A 23,647-nucleotide genomic window follows, 5' to 3' on the forward strand; every position below is an offset into this window, starting at 1 on the left:
AAAAGTGAGAAGTGAGAAAAAGTTTAAGAGACACTGATCTGAATCACTGATCTTGATGTTTTCTTTCTTGTACCAGAGATATTATATAGAGCAGTTTATTTCTGTAGTATTCAATAACCATTTACTTTCAATTGTCCTTCAATATCAGTATTACATTCACTTTCATGTCTATAATTCTTCATCCTCCTTCACAAGAGGTTTATTTCCAAATTGCCCTCGCAGCTTCAAATAAACCATTTTGCCTCAACCCTCTTCCAATCAAAATATTCTGATCCATCTTTTAATAGTGTTATAAGGACAGTGTCTAGAATGTCATGTTTCTGCTCCTCCCATGCTCCTCTTTTTCAGAGAGAAAAACACTTTCTCATATGAGCCTTCAGATCCACTAATAATTTACTTGTCATTTCAGGTTATAGTTTGTCCATTCTCTTAAAGCAGGGCATGTGAATAATTTCTTTCAGATAGTTTTGCATGATAGATTTGCTAAAATGAAGATGTGGCAGTTAATGATACTCTTTCTTTTTCTAACTTTCCAGGAAGTGCTCATGGGATAAGTCCTGTAAAATCTGAAAATTGGACCATGATAACACCTGCATCACGTGTAAGTGACTAGTGAGCATAGAAATGCCTATTAGGAGTAAATGGCCACCATCCAAGGATAGATGATTACAAAGCACTTCTTATTTCTGACTGCCTTTACTCGGCACATTTCTAGCATTCCAGGTTAGCCAGTGGCTGTTCAGTAAATAGATTCTTATGCCCATATCCTCTGATCCACCAAACGACACAGGAGCTTTGCCCCTTATCTCTAGACAAGTGACAGATGAATTCAAATTTCATCAACATTATTTTCTCATTACTTTCTAATATATATGGCATTTGAAGTCTTATTAAAAGGAGACATGTGATAAGAAAGTATATATTAATAGGCACCCCAGACCATATATGATTTTAAAATAGAAATGCATGAATAATTCAGTCTGTGACAACTTTATGTCACAATAATGTCTGTGTCAGAATCCAATTATATTTCATCTTTAATTATCAAATATAGAAACTCCCAATTCTGCCTTCTCTGGATTCTGCCATAAGAGGGAGAGAAGGGGGAGAACAAAGGGGCTTTATGGCCCTCACTTCCTTCAGTATACTTCAAGGAGCTGAATGCTGAATGTGTGTTTATTGTAACCTCAAAGCGTTAGCACCAAAGAACCTTACCATAACAAAGAAGGGTATTTGCCTTTCATGTAGTTATCTGAAGTCTCCATCCAGACGGAAGAAAAAAAAAGGGGGTGGAATTGTGATACCTGAAACTATCACTGGAAGGGGGGTTGATTGGGTGGGACTACTGGGGAACCCCTTAAAACCTTGAATGGGAGGGCTTGGACCCCAAGTCCTGTCTAGCACGCCTGCAACCACTTCTTCTTAATAAAGAATTCCTGTTGGAAGAATTATTCCAAGAGTTCTGTCTTCTTAAGATGCAAAGCGGGGTGGGTCCTTACATTAGACAGGACTTGCAAAATTAATCTACCTGGAAGGGAGACCCTTGCCGGGGGATTTTGCAAAAAATTTACCATGTCAGACAATGGAGCAAGAGAGGGGGAAAACTCCCTGGAAAGAGAGCCGCTGACCCAGTTGGAATCTTGCCAGATATTGGGATCCGAGAGGTCAGATTCCTCAGGAGAAGAAGTGGTGGAGACATGGGACCACAAGCCTCGCTGGTCAATGGGCGTTGGAAAGAAAAGTGAGTGGAGAAAGGAATCAAGAAAGGTGACCCTGAGACGGGGGACCAAGCAACCAGAATGGAAGCAGGAGATGGAGAAATCCCTGCACGCAAGTGAAGAGGGAGGAAGCTGGGCACCGTACTCAGACTGGATCCTAGAGAAAGCTATTGACCTGATGAAGAGATCTCTCAGCTCCCTAGGAGAGGAGAATCCTGAGCCCTACGGCCGCCCCAGCTCCTGGAGCCGCAAAGGAAGAAACACCGAGGGGGACGTGGAACCTGCAACCCCGGGGACAGCTACTGATCCAGTAGCCCCCACCCCCTACCAGACCACAGATGGCAACCTGGACAGAAGACATTACCACCAACAACGGAGGCACCCATCCATTCCAAGACGTCCACCGTTGGAGGTGAAATTCAAAGGGGAGCCAACACGCTTGGGGTTTTTCCTAACCCAAGTCCTCAGCTACATGGAGGAATACGGGCAGGACATTCCCAGCGACAAAGCCCGCATCCGGATTGTGCAATCTGCCCTGGATGGACCAGCTGCGGATTGGGTAGTGAACTTGCATGACTCCAATGCCCCAGAACTCAGTAACTTCAACCGTTTCATGTCCTCTTGGAGAAGACGATTTGAAGACCCCCTGGCTGATCGCAAAGCCCGTGAAAGGATAAAAACGATGAGGCAAGGCAAATGCCCGGTGGCTGAATATACACAAGAATTCCAGGCCATTGCCAGCAAACTGAATTGGCCAGAAGACATCCTCCTTGGCCATTTCAAAGACGGACTAAACTATGATCTATATGATGCTTGCCTGCCCCGAGGGGACCCACATCGACTTGAAGAATGGTACGTCTTGGCAGAGGAAGCAGAGATCGACATATTGAAGAGGCACCGCCGAGGAAAACAATGGAGCCGCCCCCCGCCTGAGCTGACACACCAACCGGTGAAATCATCGGATACAGCCAAGAAGCAAATGGGGTGTTTCAAGTGCGGAAGAGAAGGGCATCGAGAGGTAGAATGCCGCTCAAAGGCCCCCCAGCACAACCCAGACAGATCCCCAATCAACAAACCCGGAAAGTTTTCAGCTAAGCCAAAAGAAACGGCCATGAGAATGATGGAAATTGCAGAAACCCCCACCTCTGCTCACCAAGGGGAAAGGACTCCAGCCTACACCACAGGGCCGGGGGATGCCTCAGATGACAGCTCGGAGGGCGAACCCCTGGTAAGTGGATGCATCACACCCATCTTCAAAACAGTGACTATATTAATCCCCCCCATGCCCGAAGCTGTGAAGGTGAAGGCCTTAATAGACTCTGGCTGCACCCGCTGCCTCATTAGCCCAACACTAGTGGGGAATCTGGGCATCCCATCCAGGAGACTGGAACAACCAATCTCATTTGGCCAGCTAGAATGGATCCATAGCAGGGGGGGTGCCAGCTACCCTAGCCACTCTGCCAATACACCTCTCCCTGGGCAACCATGAAGAGGACATAACGTTTGTGGTGACCCCAGGTATGGAATGTCCAATGATTCTAGGAATGGAATGGTTGAAAAAATGGAAACCCTGGGTAAATTGGAGGACGACAGAAATCAAATTCCTGAAGGGGGACCCTATGGACTTAAAACCCCAAGGGAGGCTACCAGAATCAAGAATAGAAAAAGCATCCATAGGAGAGGAAAAAAGATTAACAGAAATACCAGAGGAATATAGGGACCTTGCTGAAGTCTTCAGTGAGGAGAGGGCGAATGAGCTTCCCCCCCACCGACCCACAGACTGTACCATTGAATTCAAGCCTGGGGCAAAACTCCCGAAGCCCAGATTATACTCCATGAGCCCAAAGGAGAAGGAGGAAATGGAAAGATTTATAAAAAAAAACCTAGAGAGAGATTTCATTGAGCCAGCCAAGCCTAAAGTGGCTGCCCCGGTCCTTTTTAGAGAGAAGAAGGATGGCTCCTTACGTTTATGCGTGGATTATAGGGCCCTGAATACAATCAATGAAAGCAACCTATACCCTCTGCCCCTCATGAAAGACATGCTGTCACACCTATCAAAAGGGAAAATTTTTTCTAAACTAGACCTAAGGGAAGCTTACTATCGCGTGAGAATTAAGGAAGGGGATGAATGGAAGACTGCATTTAACTGCTCCATGGGGTGCTATCAATTCAAAGTCTTGCCATTTGGATTACAAGGGGGCCCTGCAGTCTTTATGCAATTAATCAATGACGTTCTAAGGGAGCACCTGTTTAAGGGGGTCCTTGTGTACTTGGACGACATTCTTATCTTTACTGAAACAAAAGAGGAACACGTCAACCTTGTCAGGGTGGTTTTAAAGAAGCTGCGAGCCGCCCACCTATATGCCAAACTCTCAAAGTGCGAATTCCACCAGGAAAGGATAGACTACCTAGGCTATCGCATATCCCCACAGGGCATTGAAATGGACCCAGAGAAGGTCAAAGCAGTATTAGATTGGGCGCCACCCCGCACAAGAAAGCAACTACAAAGTTTCCTGGGCTTTGCAAATTTTTACCGCCAATTCATCCCCTCATTTGCCCAGATAGCCTTGCCCCTCACTAACTTACTAAAAACGAAGGGAGCATCCTCATAGTAAAACCTAGCCAGCCACTAACATGGACAATGGAGTGCCAAGCAGCGTTTGAGAGACTAAAGAGACTTTTTTCTGCCGAACCAATACTAAAGCACCCAGACATGGACAAGCCCTTCGTAATACAGGCAGATGCAAGTGATGTGGCAGTGGGGGCTGTGCTATTACAAGAAAATGATGATGCAGTATTGCAACCCTGTGCATATACATCCAAGAAACTCACGGAAACATAACAGCGCTGGCCCGTATGGGAGAAGGAGGCTTATGGGATACGTTGGGCATTACTCACGTGGCGACAGTTCCTGGAAGGCAACAAAATCCCCTTCCAGGTATGGACTGATCACAAAAATTTAGAAGCCCTGAAAACTTCCAGGAAACTCAATCCAAACAAGCCCGCTGGTCCCAGCATTTTCACCAATTCCAATTTAAACTCAAACATTTACCAGGAAGAAAGAACTTCCTGGCAGATGCTCTATCTCGCATGCCCCAATATAACAGCGCACGAACCACAGACTCTAGACCAATAATGGCAGAGTCACATCTGGCAGCACCAGTAACCACAAGAACCCAAGCCAAAATAAAACCACAACTGGACAGCCAAACTGGGATTGAATTCAGAAAAAGTTTGGAAACAGATGAATGGTTCCAGAAAAACAAAAATGTGTGCACAATGAGAGACGTGTTGCCTTGGGTAGGGGAAAAGTTATATATACCAACAACTCAAAGAGTAACTTTCATGCACCTTTGCCATGACACAAAATCAGCAGGGCATTTTGGATTTGTAAAAACTTTACATTTAATTAAACGGCAATTTTGGTGGCCATCCATGAAAAAGGACATTGAAAGTTATATAGCCAGTTGTCCAAAATGTGCCACGGCAAAGAGGTTGCAAGGTAAAGTGCCAGGACTATTGCAAACAGTGGCAAGTCCCTCAGCCCCCTGGAGAGAAATAGCCATGGATTTTATAGTGGAATTGCCAGAAAGCAATGGGAATACTGTGGTCTGGACGGTCACGGACTTGTTTTCCAAACAGGTGCACTTTATCCCTTGCCAAAAGATTCCCACTGCAAAAGCCTTAGCAAAACTTTTCATCCAACACATTTACAGATTGCATGGGGCACCCCAACGCATCATCTCTGACAGGGGGGTGCAATTTACGTCTGCATTTTGGAAGGAATTTTTATCCCTCTTAGGAACCACTCAGGGACTGACATCTAGCCACCACCCTCAAGGAAATGGATCGGCTGAAAAAATGAACTCAGTACTTAAGCAATATTTAAGATGTTTTCTTAGTTTCCAGCAGACCGAGTGGGCGGACTTACTCCCTTTTGCAGAAGTTGCCTACAATAATGCAGTCCACTCCAGCACAGGTTACACTCCTTTTCAAATAGCCAATGGTCAAAGTTTCAACCCCATGCCAGAATTAACCCCAAACGAACCAACGATCCCTTCGCTGAAAGAATGGATGGAGAAACTACAAAACACCTGGCCAATAGTCAGAAAAGCACTAGATGAAGCTAGGCAGGCATACAAAACACAAGCCGATAAAAAAAGGGTTGAGCCTACACCATTCATTATAGGAGAAATGGTGTACTTATCTACAAAATACCTAAAGTCCCTACAGCCCTGTAAAAAACTTGGACCAAAATATATAGGACCTTTTCCAATTAAAAGAATCATAAATCCAGTAACAGTAGAATTGGAATTACCCAAAAAACTCAGGCAAATACACCCAATTTTTCATTGCAGCTTGCTGAAAAGAGAGCATCAGTCACATCTACGGCCAAAAATCCCCCCACCACCACCTCCACTCATGGTGGAGGGTGAACAACACTTCGAAATAAAGGAAATCCTTGATTCTAGGAGATATCATGGAGCAACTCAGTACCTAGTTGCCTGGAAACACCTCCCTCCCTCACAAAATGAGTGGGTCCATAAACGTCATGTCAGAGCCCCGAAGCTATTGAAGAAGTTTCACACAGAGTATCCTAACAAGCCTGACTAAATTTTATACTTGTGTTTTCTTTCAGGTGGATCTCTCTTATTTTTAAGAGGGGCCGGATGTCAGAATCCAATTATATTTCATCTTTAATTATCAAATATAGAAACTCTCAATTCTGCCTTCTCTGGATTCTGCCATAAGAGGGAGAGAAGGGGGAGAATGAAGGGGCTTTATGGCCCTCACTTCCTTCAGTATACTTCAAGGAGCTGAATGCTGAATGTGTGTTTATTGTAACCTCAAAGCGTTAGCACCAAAGAACCTTACCATAACAAAGAAGGGTATTTGCCTTTCATGTAGTTATCTGAAGTCTCCATCCAGACGGAAGAAACAAAAAAGGGGGTGGAATTGTGATACCTGAAACTATCACTGGAAGGGGGGTTGATTGGGTGGGACTACTGGGGAACCCCTTAAAACCTTGAATGGGAGGGCTTGGACCCCAAGTCCTGTCTAGCACGCCTGCAACCACTTCTTCTTAATAAAGGATTCCTGTTGGAAGAATTATTCCAAGAGTTCTGTCTTCTTAAGATGCAAAGTGGGGTGGGTCCTTACAGTCTGTTCTATCTGGGGTCTGCAAGAAAAAACTATATGAAATATATATTTCCAAAATGTTCTGTGTCAAAGGACAGACTTTAAAATGTATTTTATATCTTTATGAATGATAATTGCATTATAGTACTCAGAGAAGTATGAAAATTAGATATTAATCTAGTATTTATAGACAGGCTGCGTAATTTCATATTTGAATTCACAAACAATTTCTTAAAGTTCCCTAAATTCAAGAGTGCATTGTTTAACTAGAAATATGAGAATTGTCCTGTAATAAGTCTAAATGTTGGAACTTCAGTTTCAATCACTCTGTTAGTTACTGTTTTTTTTTACCTCTGTGGTCTTTCCAGGATCAAGTCTGTGTTTCATAAGCAACATTGTGCTTGAGCAAAGTAATTTCTATTGATTCTAAGTATACAACACTGAAATTAAGAGAATGAAAGTGATCATAGGTTTAATTTCCCTATTGCATGGTTCAAGATAGCAGATCTGGCTCATAAAAATCCTGCATGCTCTCTAAATGAGACCAAAGTGAACAGTTTTGTTTTTGTTTTTCTATGTCTCTTTGCTGTCACCTAGTGGATATCTGCATTTTTGCTGTACAGATCTAATGGTCTCATGCATTATTTTACCCAGATCTCCCTATACATTTTCAGCTCATAGAAAAACTGTTCTGCATTGTTGACTTTTACCACCATCGACTATGCTGAAACAGAATGTTTTCAGCAATCCAGAGTCTAACATAATCTCACTAATGGGTTCAGTTGAAGAAAATGACTTGCTGCTGTATCCCAATTTCCCACTAGTACTATAGGTTTTGCTGGGATCTAAATAGTATTTTAATCACTTTTTCCACTTCTGAAATTGACACAAAAGATAGGGATGGGAAGCCAACTGTTATTTAATACTCTAAAGGAATCCTGAGATGTGGAGTCCTAGGTAGTCTCCGGCAGATTTGAATTTCCAGGAATTTGTAAGCTAAATGTAAGTCAAAGAACTTTTATTTAAAAAGCTTGAAAATTTCACAAAGGGGAGCAAATATTCTATCAACTCCTCTCTACAGTGCCTCCAGAAATTCAAAGATCAAAAATAGAAGATGACGTTATAGTTTCATTTAATGTTACAGCATTCTTGATGTCCATTGGTCCAGACGTTGCAAACAAATCCATGGCAACAGTACCCCACAACACGCATAACCCAGCCAAATACACTAAGATTGAAATATTCAGAATTATGGATTTCATCAACCTCTGTCTCACCCCCTGCATTTAGTTTGATGGACCAGATAGACACCTCCCCTTATTGTTTGCCCTCCCCTTTCCACAACTCCTATTCCAGAAGGAATTGGAGGATTCGGGATGTTTTTATGAAGTCTGGACCTTGTGGTAGGGCATATGTGCTTCAGAATGCATTTTGTAGAAAATATTTATACAACTTTATGCTTCATTGATCATCTGCTCAGCTCCTCCCCTGGTCTGCAAATCCTGATGGAGAGCCATAGTCTGGATTGAGTTATTTGATAGGAGAACCTTCTATGGAAGTTCATTTGCCTCTGAGGAGACATAATGTCATTCTTGTCTTGTCTGTTCGCAATGTAAGAAAACCATCCAATTATTCATTGTTCTGAACTTTGTTTTTAAATAGCTTTTCAGAACAAGGAAAACTAAGACAAGGAAGAGCATGGCAAAAAGAAATCGTATTTTGTATTAAGGAATTCTCACAGTTGGCCTAATGCCAAAAGACGTTGTTTATGCCAAGAAAAATTGCCAAAAATTTGAACTCCAATGTCTCAACTAAAGAAAAAAAAAACAAGCAGAAAATAAGGATGTACTATCTAAACAGACATATCTCCTTGAGATGTTCTGCATCATAATTAGGAGCATAATATCACTAAAATGTCCCATCTCAATAATGTAAGCTATTATGTTTATTAAATAAAACTCAGTTCCATGAGGCATAAGGGTATGAATATATTAAAAACTGCTAATGGATTAATCACTTGGGACTTACAGTATCTTTTATATCTACTAGAGAGATTGATTTGCTATAGGTGCCCCCTTTGTATTTGTTTGGGATGAGTTGTCACCTGCTAGCAGTGGTAATCAGCTTTTGCCCATAATTAATTAAAACTTCTGTTGTACTGATTTAGCTTTATATATGTATATTTGGCTCTGAGCTATAAATGTGAATGCAGCTTTACTTTTGGCATGGTGAAGCATGGCTAAATATAGTCATGTGCCCTTAATCAAATATTGATCTGCAAAAATGAACTTATTAGAGCACCTGCCCTCCAGAATAAGGTTCTCTCTAAGATCCAGATGGCCTTCACTCTGCTTTGAAGGGCCATAAACTAGTGTATGAAGACTTGGTTGTTCAGCCAGGACTTCAGTGAGGGAGAGCAAGATAATTTGCTTCATGGTGCTTGCCATCTTTTATCTTTATTTTTTTTTATCTTTTATTGATTTGTCATTTCTATAAACCACTCAGAATTAATGAGAGTGAGGCAGCATGCAAATTTAATAAATGATTATTCATTGAAGAAATTCATTTATGATTGGAAGCCCCTTGTGGACTTTTTGCAAGAGATGGAGAAAAACCAAATTTTGAAATATGGATTTGAATATTGTTAAAATTTAAAAAAGAAAAAAAGAAATAATTATTTCCCCTTTTCTTTTTTGTAGATAAATGGACCTTATAGTACAGACTTAAATTAAAAATTGAATGTGTTTCTTATATCCTTGAAATTGGTATTCATTCTTTGGGTATATTTTTTTCCCTTTTTTTGTTTATACCTTTTTGCACTTCTCTCTTTATTTTCTTTTTACACTTTATCTCTTCCCTAGAGTGTTAGTTTATCTTGTTTTTTTATGTGTATGCTTTGTAAAATTTAATAAAATTATTAGAACCTGGAGAAAGTGAGGGAAAGAATTGTCTTACATACAGCTATTTTTGTTTCCTTCAAAACATTCTTTACGCGGTTCCGGATTGTGGTGCTCCTAGTCATATGAAGAGACTTGTCTCCTCGTTGGCTAGCCTCCCTTGGCCGGTAGACCCTTACGCGGGTCTAAAGTCGCCCTGGAGGGTGCGACTTCTGTCGAAGAGGCTTTGCTCGGCTACGGAGGAGCGGTGGCTCCTCCAGCTGTCCGGGCTGACTCTGAGGACCGACAGAGAAGATCGGCCAGTAAAATGGCTGATCACTTAGCCGCTAGCAACCGCAAGTCAAAGAACAGCTAAGCTTGAAAACCCACCATGGTGAATCCGGGTGAGATCTTTTTTTCCCCTCTCTTTATGCCTTTTTGCTTCTTTTTGCCTGTAAGAGCCCTCTTGGAACTATTTCCCTGGCTTGGAAAGACAGCTTCTATATTTGGGAAGAAAGGTAAACAAAAGAATAGAACAAAACTTCAAAGACTACATTTTTTCTTTATATAAGTTTTGGGGTACTGGAAAAAGTTTTTTTCTAAGAATTCTACTATCAATCTATGCTCTGCTTGTTTTTTAGTATTTCTTTCTCCACTTTTTCCTGAAAAAATAGAAAAAAGGGAAAAGAAAAAAATGACTTTTAAAAGATTTCTTAGCTTACTGAGGACATCTACTGGTTAAAAGCTAATATTGTATTTGTTGTCTATCTGTTTTGGCCTTTAAACTGTTCTTCAAGAGAAAGATAATTTGATGCAGCTGAACAATTTTTAAAATGGAGTTGCACTCACATTTAAATTGTAAACTTATTCTGGAAAAGATCTATGAGGCTAAAGAAGAAATATGTGCTACAATGAAAGAGTTTACTATAGAATTAAGAGCCAGAATCTCTTCTTCAAACTTCAAAATTAACTTTCAGACTACATCTGATTCTTCTATAAAACAGATTACACAAGAAGAGGACTTGACTGAGAATAAAGAAAAAAATTGATTTTGCCTTATAAGCAAGTCATTTATGGTGCTGAGGACCAGAAGCAAAGACTGAGACTTGAAATGTTAAAGCAATGAGACTTTATGGTTAAGAGAGTCAGAGGACCACTGCAGAGGCCAAGAAGGTTCTCACTGATCCAAATGACACTACAAGCAATAAAGAGAGACTTATCAGCTGGAAGAGAAGCTTTGCTATGGAAACCTACTTGGCATAAGAAGAAACTCAGAATAAGACTGAAAAAAAGTGAAAGTGAAAGTTTTATGTAATGGACTAAAAGCAATCTAGAATTATGGACTGATTTACGGACTAAGTTTATGAGTTAGATGTAAGGGAAATGGGTGATTGATGGCAGATACACAAAGTTTATCTATATGAAAATTACTATCTCTAATAAGATGATTTATCTGTTTGATGCTCAATGAATAGAAATAATTTAAGGTTTGATATTATCTTGTCAGTTTAAAGAGATTGATTGATGGATTAGATAGGTCTAGGATAGATCAATATTTTAGCTAAAAAGGAGATATTTTTAGGAAGTAGATTAAAGGTAATCTAGAATTATGGGTTGATTTTAGGATTAAGATTGTTAGAAGTAAGAGAAAAAGGGGTGATTAATGGAATATATATTAACTGGATTAAGAATGTGTTCTCTTTTTAGGATGATAGGGTTACTATCATTATTATGTAATTATTATGTAATGTTGAGTTAATCTAATACAGTGGTTCTCAACCTGTGGGTCGGGACCCCATTTGGGGTTGAACGACCATTTCACAGGGGTTGCCAAAGAATGCAGTCCACCATTTTTTCCCCCTTTTCCTTAGCTGTGCTACTCCCTTTCATTCTATTGGCTTTTGAAAGCCAGTAGAATAGACTCTCTTGAATAGAGTCTAATTCTATTGGCTTTCAAAAGCCAATAGGAATTGTCCAGGCTGTCTCTACCCTGCTGAGCCTACCAAAAGTCCCATTCTGCAAACGGTGCTGCACCAGTTGAATAGTCCTCGACTTACGACTGGTTGAGTAGTCCTCGACTTACGACCAGTTGGGGGTCGCGGCATTAAAAACATTGAGAACCACTGATCTAATAAGATGATTTGATTGTTTGATAACACGTATCTTATTAGTTATGACAATTAACTGGATGTAATTTGAACTTTATTTAATAGATTGAAATGATTTAAGGTCTGATTTTTTTCTGTCAGTTTAAAGAGATTGATTAATTGATGGATTAGATATGTATAGGATATTAATATGTTATTTTAATTAAGGGATATTAGTGGAAGAAGAATTAAATAAGATCTATGATAAAATCAAGAAACTAGAATATATTTGGAATGGATACCCGAATTGATAATGTTTGTACTTAAAGTTAATTTGATTAGGATAGTGTAAATTTTTAAAGATTTAAAAACAGGTATAGGTTGAATAAATTTAATTGGAAATAGGTTGAATAAAATTAATTAGAATTGGACTATTTTAAATAAATAATGTTACTTAAGGGAAAAAGAGAGGGAATATTAGATGTATGTATATATGTTTTGTCTTTGGATGTTTGACTACCCTAACACCACGGTGCGTCTTGAGCATTTTGTTTGAAAAACTAAAAAAACAATAAAATTTCTTCCTAAAAAAAACAAAAAACATTCTTCACAATGAACTTTGTATTAACCACTACTTTTCTACCAGTATTGTCATGTCTTATTTCTATATGTTTGTTCAGCTTTAATAAACATTCTGCTGCTTTTCACAAATTCATCTATTTGCTCTACATTGTTGTCATTAACTGTAAATCTTAATCATTCACTTCATTTCACAAGTTTGATCTTTAATACAGTCTTAGGGCCATAAATTCTATCTAATATTCACTGCAAATGAGTTTTCATACACATTCATGTACCCAACCATCTCTATCTATAAATACATTAAATAATAAAAGGGCCACCACGTGTTATCTTGCCCAATACTGAATCTTTACTAAGCATTCCATTTATTCTCATACACACTTTAATTCTATCTTATGAAATTCTTATTGCATTAAGGAATCAACTTCCAACACTATATTTGTGCAAAAAAATCCATAATTGAAGCCTGTTTATTTTATTATCACTTTCTCTAAACCAGCAACCATACGATAATTTTTTCACATATGCTGTTGGAGAGCATATGTGCTCATGCCTTGCCCAGCATACTACCCCAAAAATACCTGTGCCATTCCATTTGGACTAGCTATTGCTTCAGAATAGTTGTCATGGGCTTGACCACCTGGGTCATAACAATAGTCTTCATGTAAAGTACATTATAATTATCCAAATGGGAGTTGACCAAAGCATGAGTGACAGTGAGTAGGACTTTACAGTCTAGGATGAGGGATTATCTGTACATCAGAAGGATCTATGAAGGAACTCTCCTAATTATGGCTGCCAGTTGCTCAAACAGGAGCCAATTGTTTAGGAGGACCCCCAAGGTGTATACCACTTCTATCTGAAGTAGTGCTAAACTATTGTGAACCAAATATATTAAGTCCCCAGATCCAAAAGGTTCCAAAATCAGAACCACTCAGTATTGCTATGTTTGAGTCTGAGGCTCTTCCTCTCCATTAAGGCTCCTGAAACATCCAGATGCTGTAAAATTATATTGATAACATCATTTGGTTGTCACAAGAATACAGATATATAATTAGGTATCATTAACATAGTGCTGGGAGAAGGCACAATGGCTCAGCAGCTAAAGACGCTGAGCTTGTCAACTGGAAAGCTGACAGCCCGGGTTCGAAACTTGAGTGTTGCATGACAGGGTAAGCTCCCATCACTTGCCCCAGTCCTGCCCATCTAGCAGTTTGAAAGTATGCAAATGCAAGTAGATAAATAGGTACCATTTTGGTGAGAAGGTAACAGTGTTCCATGCACCTCAGCATGTAGTCATGCTGACTGCATGAACCACATAAATATCTTGGACAATGCTAGCTCCTTTGGCTAAGAAACGGAGATGAGCACTGCCCCCTAGAATTGGACATGACTGTGCAGGGGAAACCTTTTCCTTTAACATAGTGCTAATTACTCAATCTTGTCCTTTCATATGATCTCAACCAGCAGTCAAACTGTAGATGTTAAGTAAGAGTGGAGATAGAATAGAACTTTAAGGTAAACCATAAAGCAAAGGTTAAGATCTAGGCCTCTCCCTATCAACCCCAACAGGAAAGACCTTTATTGTGGCAATACTGACTCTCCAATTCTTTTTTTTTAAATATATTTTATTGGTTTTTTAATTTTAACAAAGAGTACTTTTGACACACTGTGGTGTTTGGGTAAACAAACAATTCAAGGTAAAAAAAACATACATAAACAGCTCAACTTAATACATTCACTATCATCTCTCTATTTCTCACAAATAACATACCGTATATGCCGGCGTATTAGGCGACCCGGCGTATAAGACGACCCCCGTCTTTATCGCCGAGTCGCCTTCCTAGAACGTCGTCTTACACGCCGGAAACTACTAGTATTTCCGGCGTATAAGATGACTCGGCGTATAAGACGACCCCCGTCTTTGGCGCTGAGTTTAGCGCTTCCGGAAGTCGTCTTATATGCCGGCATATACGGTAATAGATTTAATATATTCCATTTCTAGCTTAAATTTCTGTTACTACTCCACCTGTTTTAAAGCTTTATCAATTTAAAATTACCATAATCAATTATTGTTTTACATCAACAAATTATCACTTCAAGTATCTCTACCATGTATATTGAAATTTTTAATCTCTCTCAACCCTCTTCTTATCACCAATCTCATTCATTTCTTCTTCCAGTGATAACTTACTTAATTTAAAAAAACAATGTTAAACCTTAATTCCTTTCAATTCATTACTCAAACTTCAGATATCCAATTAGTTATCATACCTTATCGGATCATATTATTATAGACAAAAATCACCTAATCAATTTAAGCACTTCAAAATTACATTCTCATGACTGAATATTTTTTCCAACTCCAGAATATACATATTATATATTTTTTATCCTTAATACAATCCATAGAGCCAAGGTTCTTTTATCCAAACCATTCCATACAACAAAAAAAATCTAATTAATTTAAACACATATGTATATAGTTATAACTGACTTAATTAAGAGAAAAGAAAAAAGAAAAAAATAATGTTAAACCTTAATTCCTTTCAATTCGTTACACAAACTTCAAATTCCATCCAATTAATTATCATACCTTATCAAATCATATTATTATACACAAAAATCACCTAATCAATTTAAACACTTACTAATTTAAACACACATGTATATAATTGCATTTTTCTTAGTTCTAGCTCTAGATCATTATCCTTAAAACAATCCATAAAATCAACATTGCCTTTTACTCCATTAAACATTTTTAAATTTCTTTTTCAGTCTAATTCTGGTTTCTTTCTATGCCACATAGGCTTCCATAAAAGCGCTTCCCTTTCAACCAGTAAATCCATTCTTGATGCTTGTAGTAATCTTTGAGAAAATATAAGTCTCTTCCTCTGCAGTAAATGTCTTTTTCTGTTCTCCTTGCGATGTAGTCGCTTTGTATTTTGAGGTCTTAGTCTTTGCTTCTTCTGGTTCTCTAAGTTGCTGAAGAATGGATTGTCAGATGAAATAAATTCCACTTCTATCTCTGTAAATTCCTCTTCTGGTACATTTTGATTTATGCCATGGTCAGTTGTAACCTGAACATCAGTTTGAGCAAATGTAGTAGAATCTCTGGATCTTAATTCTAAAGTACAGTTTTTAAATGTAGCACAAATTACTCCATTGGCCTTATAAATCTTTTCCAATATAAGTGCACAGTTCAGTTGTATCTGAGGTTTCTCCATTTTAATACTAATGCTTAAAAGGAAATCTATTTTTCTTTTTTGTAGAGGCTTTGTTTAATGTAAAAACATCCACCCCCACAGCTTCACAGGTGCACAGCTTATCTTTAGTATTTTGAAATTCAATAAAAAAATTAAGCAAAGTTGCAATATTAGATGCCCTCAGTGAGTTAAGAAAGTATTTTCCAAAAATCTATTTTTTTCTGTCCTTTAAAGTAGATAGATAGATAGATAGATAGATAGAAATAGAAATAGTAAAGTTCTTAAAAAGAAAGGAGAGAGAAAACTTTTTCCTTCTTTTTTTTCCTTTTTAGTGTCCAAATAAAAGTAAAATATAGTCTTTCAGTGTTTGTAAAATGCCTTTCTTCCCAAAGAAAATAGAAGCTGCCTTTCCAAGCCAGGGAAATAATTTTCAAAAGCTCTTACAGGTGCATAAATGAAAAAAGGCAGAAAAGAGAGAAAAATAAGAAAAAATTCTCACCTGGATTCACCAGCAGGATTTATGTTCCTTGCAGACTCAAAGCTTAGATGTTGTCTGACTTACGGTCTGAAGCGGCAGGGCGATCGGCCATTTTACTGGCCGATCTTCTCCGTCGGCCCTCGGAGATTCGTCCGGACAGCTGGAGGAGCCGCCGCTCCTCGGTAGCTGGACAGCAGCCTCCTCGATGGAAGTCGCACCCTCCAGGGCGACTTTGGACCCGTATAAGGGTCCACCGATGGCTGACTCTCCAATTCTTAACCCTATGTCAGTTTAGAAAGATATGGTCACTGGAATTGAAAACTGCTAGGAGATCAAGAAGGACAGGAATGAATATGTCAAAGTGCAACAATTGTCAGTGCTATGATCAGGTCTAAACATGGAGAGAATAAGACTGATGACCTGGAAAAATATACAAGGACTGGGGCATAAGAAAGGGAGGGTAGATAGCACAATTAGAGATGCAAAACTGATGTCATCCTCACAAGGTACATCAGATCAGAAAATCAATTCCATGGAAAGGTTAGAATTATAGTTCACTGATATAAAATAACATAATCTTGCAAGTCTTCCTCTTTCTTATATCCCAATGAATTGGGGAGGCATTTGCTTGAGTGTTAGCACTTCAAGGTAGACCAGACTAAGAAACCAAATCCATGTAGATCAATACTGCTTTAATTGTAAAAATATAATGACAAAGTCCCAAAGATGCTTTTTTCACAAGGCAACTGAACTTTCTTGTTTTTCTTTGAAGATGTTTCACTTCTCATCAAAGAAGCTTCTTCAGCTCTGACTGGATGGTAGGGAATGGCAGGATTTATGTTCCTTGCAGACAGCTGGTCATTTGCATTCTAATTTAGCGAGTTGTTGAAGCCCCTAGAGGCTTAAAAGCATCTTTGGGACAACCATGATTTGGACGATTGATAATCTCCATTGACATAATGACAGATCTTGCAAGTATGAATTTGCTCCTCCCTCCCCACTTTACAACAATTAGGGGGAGTCATAAGTGATGTGTCCTCAGTTTGCTTTTCTGTCCTGGACTCAACCCTCTGTTATCTGACCATTATCTTGGTCGCAGTTTCTCAAAGCCATTTCCTCTCCCCTCTATACTGAGTCATTGTTGAATAGTACTTACTTTCTAAGATTTAAAGAAAGTTTTAACCCTCCTTGCCTAGATAATCATATTGCTTTCAAGGTCATCTCCTTTATTTTCTATAGAATCCTGTCTGAAAGAGCTTCAGGTTATGTTCTGTGTGGGTGGCTTTCATGAATAGAAACAGCTAAGTCACAAAAGCTATGGATATTAATTCTTCAAAGACTGACAGACAATGAGAAACTCTGAGGTGTACAAGTCAGTTTATGAACTGTAATGAACTGAAACAGAGATATTTTTTCTAGGAGTCCTTCACCATCCTATCTGACTAAGGACAAATTCCTACCTTGTCCTACTCCAAGCAGGTAGGGAGCTTTCCTCAAGTTGATCAATTGAGTTGAGGAATTTCCTGCAACTCTGCTCCAAAGCAGAGGACCCACCCCACTTTGCATCTTAAGAAGACAGAACTCTTGGAATAATTCTTCCAACAGGAATCCTTTATTAAGAGAAAATGGTTGCAGGCGTTCTAGACAGGACTTGGGGTCCAAGCTCTCCCATTCGAAGTTTTAAGGGGTTCCCCAGTAGTCCCACCCAATCACCCCCCTCTACCAGTGACAGTTTCCCACCCCTCTTTCCTTTCTACCGGCTGGATGGAGACTTCAGAGAAAACTACATGAAAGGTAAATAGCCTCCTTTGTTATGATAAGGCCTTTTGGTGCTATCACATTCAAACCCTTTGAAGTTGTACCGAAGGGAGGGCCATAAAGCCCCTTTGTTCACCCCCTTCTCTTTCTTTATGACAGAATCCAGAGAGGGCAGAAATGGGGTTTTCTATAATTGATAACTGGAGATGAAGTATAATTGGATTCTGACAAATGACCTGATAATGGGTGGCCTGGGTTGGACCTGAGCAATAACTGCAACTTTCATACAAGGTTAGATTGAAATTCAGACATTTCAAAAGAGTCCTCGATGTATGAAGAAAAAAGAATTTTTATGGTAAACATTTATATTAAATATGTTTTCATCTCAGTTTTAAGTAAAAAGAAACATGTGACAAAAGACAAACATATAGGATTTTTTTTTTTTTAGAAAGAAGAAGACATTTCACTTCTCATCCAAGAAGCTTCATCATTTGTGGCTGGATGGTCCCCACCATCTCGGCACAACTAATGAAACTTCTTGCATGAGAAGCGAAACATCTTCTTCTTCCTCAAAAGAAAAGCAGTCCATTTTCCTTTTGAAAAAGCACCTTTGACAAAACTATGACATGGATGAGTGAGAATCTCCATAGTTTTTAAAAAATCCTTATTTTCCAGGTGTTTGGTCTGGACAGTAGTTATAAACAATAGATAGTGTAAACTCTTCAGGCAGAGTTTTGGTCTTCCATCTAATACTAATAAGGTATTTCTGAAGTGCCTAGAAACAGAATGAAAATTAAATCTTCATCATTGAGTTTTAATTCAGTCTTGGACTAAATCCAAGCTGGCTTGTTTTTATCCTGCTTGTTGTATAGCTGAAGCAATTTTGAAATACATGAGGGTGAATGTTTAGTTCACACTCCATCAGTGTTTTGCTCTATGGCATCACTAGATTGCTGGCTTAGCAACATAACAAAGCCAAGGCCATAATTCAGCACATTATTAAATGTATTGGAAGTTTCACCTTCTGTTTTCCTTCTTGTTTTGCCTCCTTCTCCCTCCTGATGGATGATATTGGCCTGAAGTACATTCATTAGAGAGAAAGGGAGAGGGGGTGAAATACCTACCAGTTTCTGGGCATTTTCCACTACAATTCTGTGATTTGTTAAGTGTCTCTGCAAAATTTGAAAGTGAAGGGTACTTTTTTAGAAAGCTAAATGTAGAGTTCAGATCCTTAGTTGCATTGTTTAATTAAAAGCGTAAGGGGTTATGCAGCATCCTTCTCTTTGAAGCTTATTGCTGATGTTTGAAAGAATTAGATCAATCTGATAGATTCTTATTATTTGTATGTTGACTCTGATGTAGTCCAGGGTTGTTGAGCCCTGGCAAAGTTGTATTTTCTTTTACTGTTATATGATAGGAGAATGAAAAATTAATTTTTTAGTTAATGAAAAAGCATTGACTCCTAGCCTACTAGCCTGAAACACTCAGCAAGAAAACTTTTCTGTATCAAAGATTTCTTCCCCTTCCAGAAAGAAAGAACACTATGAAACTGTTCATTGGCTCCTTTGTTTTGGGATTCTTTTGCAACAGAAGCCAATCACATGCTAAAACATCATAAATAACTTGAATTGACAATTCTAGACAAAGTTATGGTTCCTAGCTGATGGATGGAGAAGGGGAAAAGTACATTCTTTATCTCAGTAAGAAAAACCAGTCTAAAGTTTAGTTCCATTGAAATAAAGGGAATATGTTAATCACGATTTTAAAGGCATTTATTTTAATGGAAAGAACATATAATTTTGTAAGCGAGATGCAATGTTATAACTCTGCTATGAAAAGGAAGCTGCCAGATAGAAGTTTTTCAGATATCACAGCTACTCAGAAATAAATATACTGTATTAGGGCTTAAATGAATACCAGATTCAAATTTGTTGATACAGCTAGAGAACTGACATTAAGAACTTCATTTATTATATATTTGCCTACCACACATCCAATCAAAATGTTCAGAATCCTGCTGAGAATGGACAACTTGAAATAATGCAGAAAATTGCACTATTCATCAACACTATAGACCTCCATCCTATTGGATTCCAGATGAGTCCACTCAGATCCTCCTGCATTCCCAGCATACATCCAATAAATATATGCAACTGGGCTTAAACTAAATTAAATAATTGGTAGTTATTAATATAATAATTGATATGAGCTTATGTTTGTCTGGTCCTAATCAAACATAATAATCAGCATGACACAGGGATATGAGATAAAAATAAACTAAATGAACTGTTGAAATCGTAGATATATCTACAGTTAGCCACATTACACATAAAAGAAATGTTGTGATGGCTATGAATTGGGCTATATCAGTGAAGACAGAAAGGATTCAAGCAGAAGAGAATATTTCAATGGACAAGCTTATAGACTCAGTTTTTCCATTCAGAGGAACAGTTATGTTCCAGCATGTAGAAGACAAGCATGTTCAGGCAGAAGACTAGAACAGAATTGTGATGTGTCCCACCCAAGTGAGATATATCATGTAAGTGGGAATGAGATCTCATTCTTGAGATGAGCTCATCAGTTATCAGAACATTTAGTGTGCCAGTTATTGTTGTACCATCACCAAAGTAAAAAAAAATACCTCACCCTACCTTGCCACATGAGCCAGTCCCTCCATCCTAGTTATCATGGGAATATTCTACAAGCCGTAGACAGAAGCTATAGGAAACAAGGCTCTTTTTCCTGGTTTAAAGCAAAGAGCCAGAAGGAAGCGGCCTGCCATTTTTACAGTTAGATGTCTGCTACCCTGCTCTAACATGACAAATTGGCATCCCCAGTGTGGCAGCAAAGTAATCAGACTGTGACAAATGGTTTACTTAGAGCAATTTGTTTTCATTTTACTGGAAATTTCCACAGTCTTAACAAAGGGATTTTCTTTTCCTTTCTTTAAATGGTGTTTGAGCACTGCTAAAAAAGGAAAAGAAAATGACTGTCTAGGCCTTGGAGTTATTTTATTTTTGGTAGCCTTGCAAAAAACTGCTATCTATGAAGAAATATGTGTAGTCCAAAGGGTAAAGGGCTAAGTCATATTTTAACAATTTGCATGCACCCACAAATACTTAAGACTTAGTCTGCTTTGAGGGATGCAGATCAATATTTAAAGTCCTTAAAATAAGTTTTCAGAGATACAAAACTTGTCTGATGCTCATGGGTGACTTTAGCTGCAGAAACTACTTCCTAATCACAAAGGGGTATAGATAGAGAATTGGGAATTTCCTTTGTGTCTCCATTTTGTTCTCACTTGCCTGCTTGGTCTGTTACCAGTCTCAGGATGCTTTCTTCTTGCCTTTGCCTTCTTTTGTTATCTTTGACTGTTCATCTGATCCTATATACTGTAGCTAGATAAGAGCTAGTCTAGTGAATTTTTCAAGACCAAACCATTATTATAGGTGGCTACTTATACTTGACAACTTGCCAAAATTTCTTTTTATGAATGATGAATATTCAAATGGATAATATTAAGTATATTTGGGTTAATTGCCTGCCCCTTCTTTCAACTCTTCCCTTACTGATCAACATCTAAATCATATTACAGTTTCAAGAATAATTAAAATCTCAACTCCCAACCACCACAACAATAGCTATTTATTTTGAATATTGCTTTCAAATTTACAGAGGTGGTAGCACTTAACTGACCTTGGTGATCCCTGAAAAGCTAAGTTAATGGGAGGTGTTTAGTATTCAGCAGTGAAATCACAATGATTTAGGCTAGAGAAATTCAACAACATCTTAAAAGAAAACCATGGCGAACAATTCTGCATTGGTCCCAAGAAACCTACATGGATATTTCCATGCAATCAAGCCTTACTTGAAGGAATCTATCTTCTTGCACTTGTATCTCTTGAATGAACATATTCAGAAGCTTGAGGTAAAATATTTATCACTCAAGATCTCTGCCCTCTGCACTTTATTTCTAGGGAACACTGATTTTTACTACTTTTATTAAAAACCAAAGATTATACTTTGTGAATAGAAGGCAAGTCACAGATATATTCTACCTTCTACTGAGAAGTCCAGCTCTTGGGTCACTTTTCAGGGCCTGCAGAAACCAGGAGACAATAAATAGTGTGGATGACTTTAAGAACCTCAGAGTTATCAGTTTTAATGAGTAGCAAATAATATACACATGTCTTCTCAAAGTAGGATTCTCAAGAGGATTTTTGAAAATGATGAAAAATCTCCATTTGTACAATGACAAGAGATAGAAACCGTGTAGGATGTCATGTACATCACTGTCAATGTTTCTTAGTTTTTCTCCTTAGCAACACAAACTTCAAATGTCATTCTTTTGCATTCATATGCCCCCTTTTATTTTATTTATTTGTTTGTTTGTTTGTTTGTTTATTTATTTGTTTGTTTGTTTATTTTTGTCCCTTTGGATCCATGTCAGTTCCTGATGGCTGCCTGGACTAGGCCTTGAAGTTTTCTTGGTAAGATTTTTAGAAGTGGTTTGCCATTGTCTCCTTCCTCGGGCTGAGAGAAATTAACTAGCCTAAGATTATCCAGCTGGCTTTGTGCCTAAAATGAGACTAAAATTCACAGTCTTCCAGTTTCTAGTCTTAACCACTACACCAAACTCTCTCTCCACTTTTTTCTTATATATTTCTAATTGGATTTTAGTAATTCTTTTTTTCCACGCATATTGAAAAATGTCATCATTTAATTTTCAAATGAGTAAAAGATTGCTGAATAGATTGTCTTGTTGGCCTTGTGTAGGATAACCCTTGTGTTATTGGCCAATGCAACAAAATGAGTTAACAGAGGCTATTATTGCAAAAAGAGTTTTTTTGGCCTTGTGTAGGATAACCCTTGTGTTATTGGCCAATGCAACAAAATGAGTTAACAGAGGCTATTATTGCAAAAAGAGTTTTTAATGTATTAGCAATGAGATAATGCAAGAGAAAATTACTGGTACTCATTTGACCTCCAGAAAAAAACATCTAAGAGTATGTGTGGCTCATGCTTACACTGAATAATTTATCAGCAGATTAAATCTGAGTTTTTTCCCTCCATAATGTACTGTTGGTTTGTAGTTGGGGATGTTTTATTGACTATATGTCTCTATTAATCTGATTGATGTAGACTGTTACAATTGTTGGCATTCAACTAAGTGTCTCAAATAGGTAAATAAAGTGAGATTTACAACTTCATAGCAAGATATTCATGGTTATATAAAACTATACAGGTAGCTTAAATTCTAAGGGAATGGAAGGGAAGGGAGGAAAGGAAAGGAAATTATTTTTTTATTTTATAATCAAGAGCTATAGGGAAAGAAAAATGTCCAAGATGCTTATCATCTTCCTTCAAGCTGTCACCAGCTATTTTGAGCTGTCACCAACTATTTTGAGCTGTCAATAACTACATTGAACTGTCACCAACTACTTGTAAGGTGCCCAGAGTCACCTTGTAGGGGAGATGGCGACATAAAAAAATTAATAAATAATTATAAACAAACAAACAATCAGGCCTCCCATTCATTACATTCCCTGCGTCAACTCTTCCATAAACAATAATCTTTTTACTTAAAAATACAGTATTTTCCAGTAAATTGCATTAGTTGTCTATAATTACTCATTCTTTTAAATGCACTGAGAGATTGAAATTTAACCTTTAAAAATATATCCTAGAATCTTTTTTCATTTTTAAATTTAATAGAGAGGATTATGAATTTTTTTTAAAAAATAACATACTATGGCAAAGCAATTGCTTTCCATTTAATATACCAAATATACCCCATGGGAGA

Source organism: Crotalus tigris, unplaced genomic scaffold (assembly GCF_016545835.1).
Source record: "Crotalus tigris isolate CLP2741 ecotype Arizona unplaced genomic scaffold, ASM1654583v1 scf7180000020523.1239640, whole genome shotgun sequence".
NCBI lineage: Eukaryota > Metazoa > Chordata > Lepidosauria > Squamata > Viperidae > Crotalus > Crotalus tigris.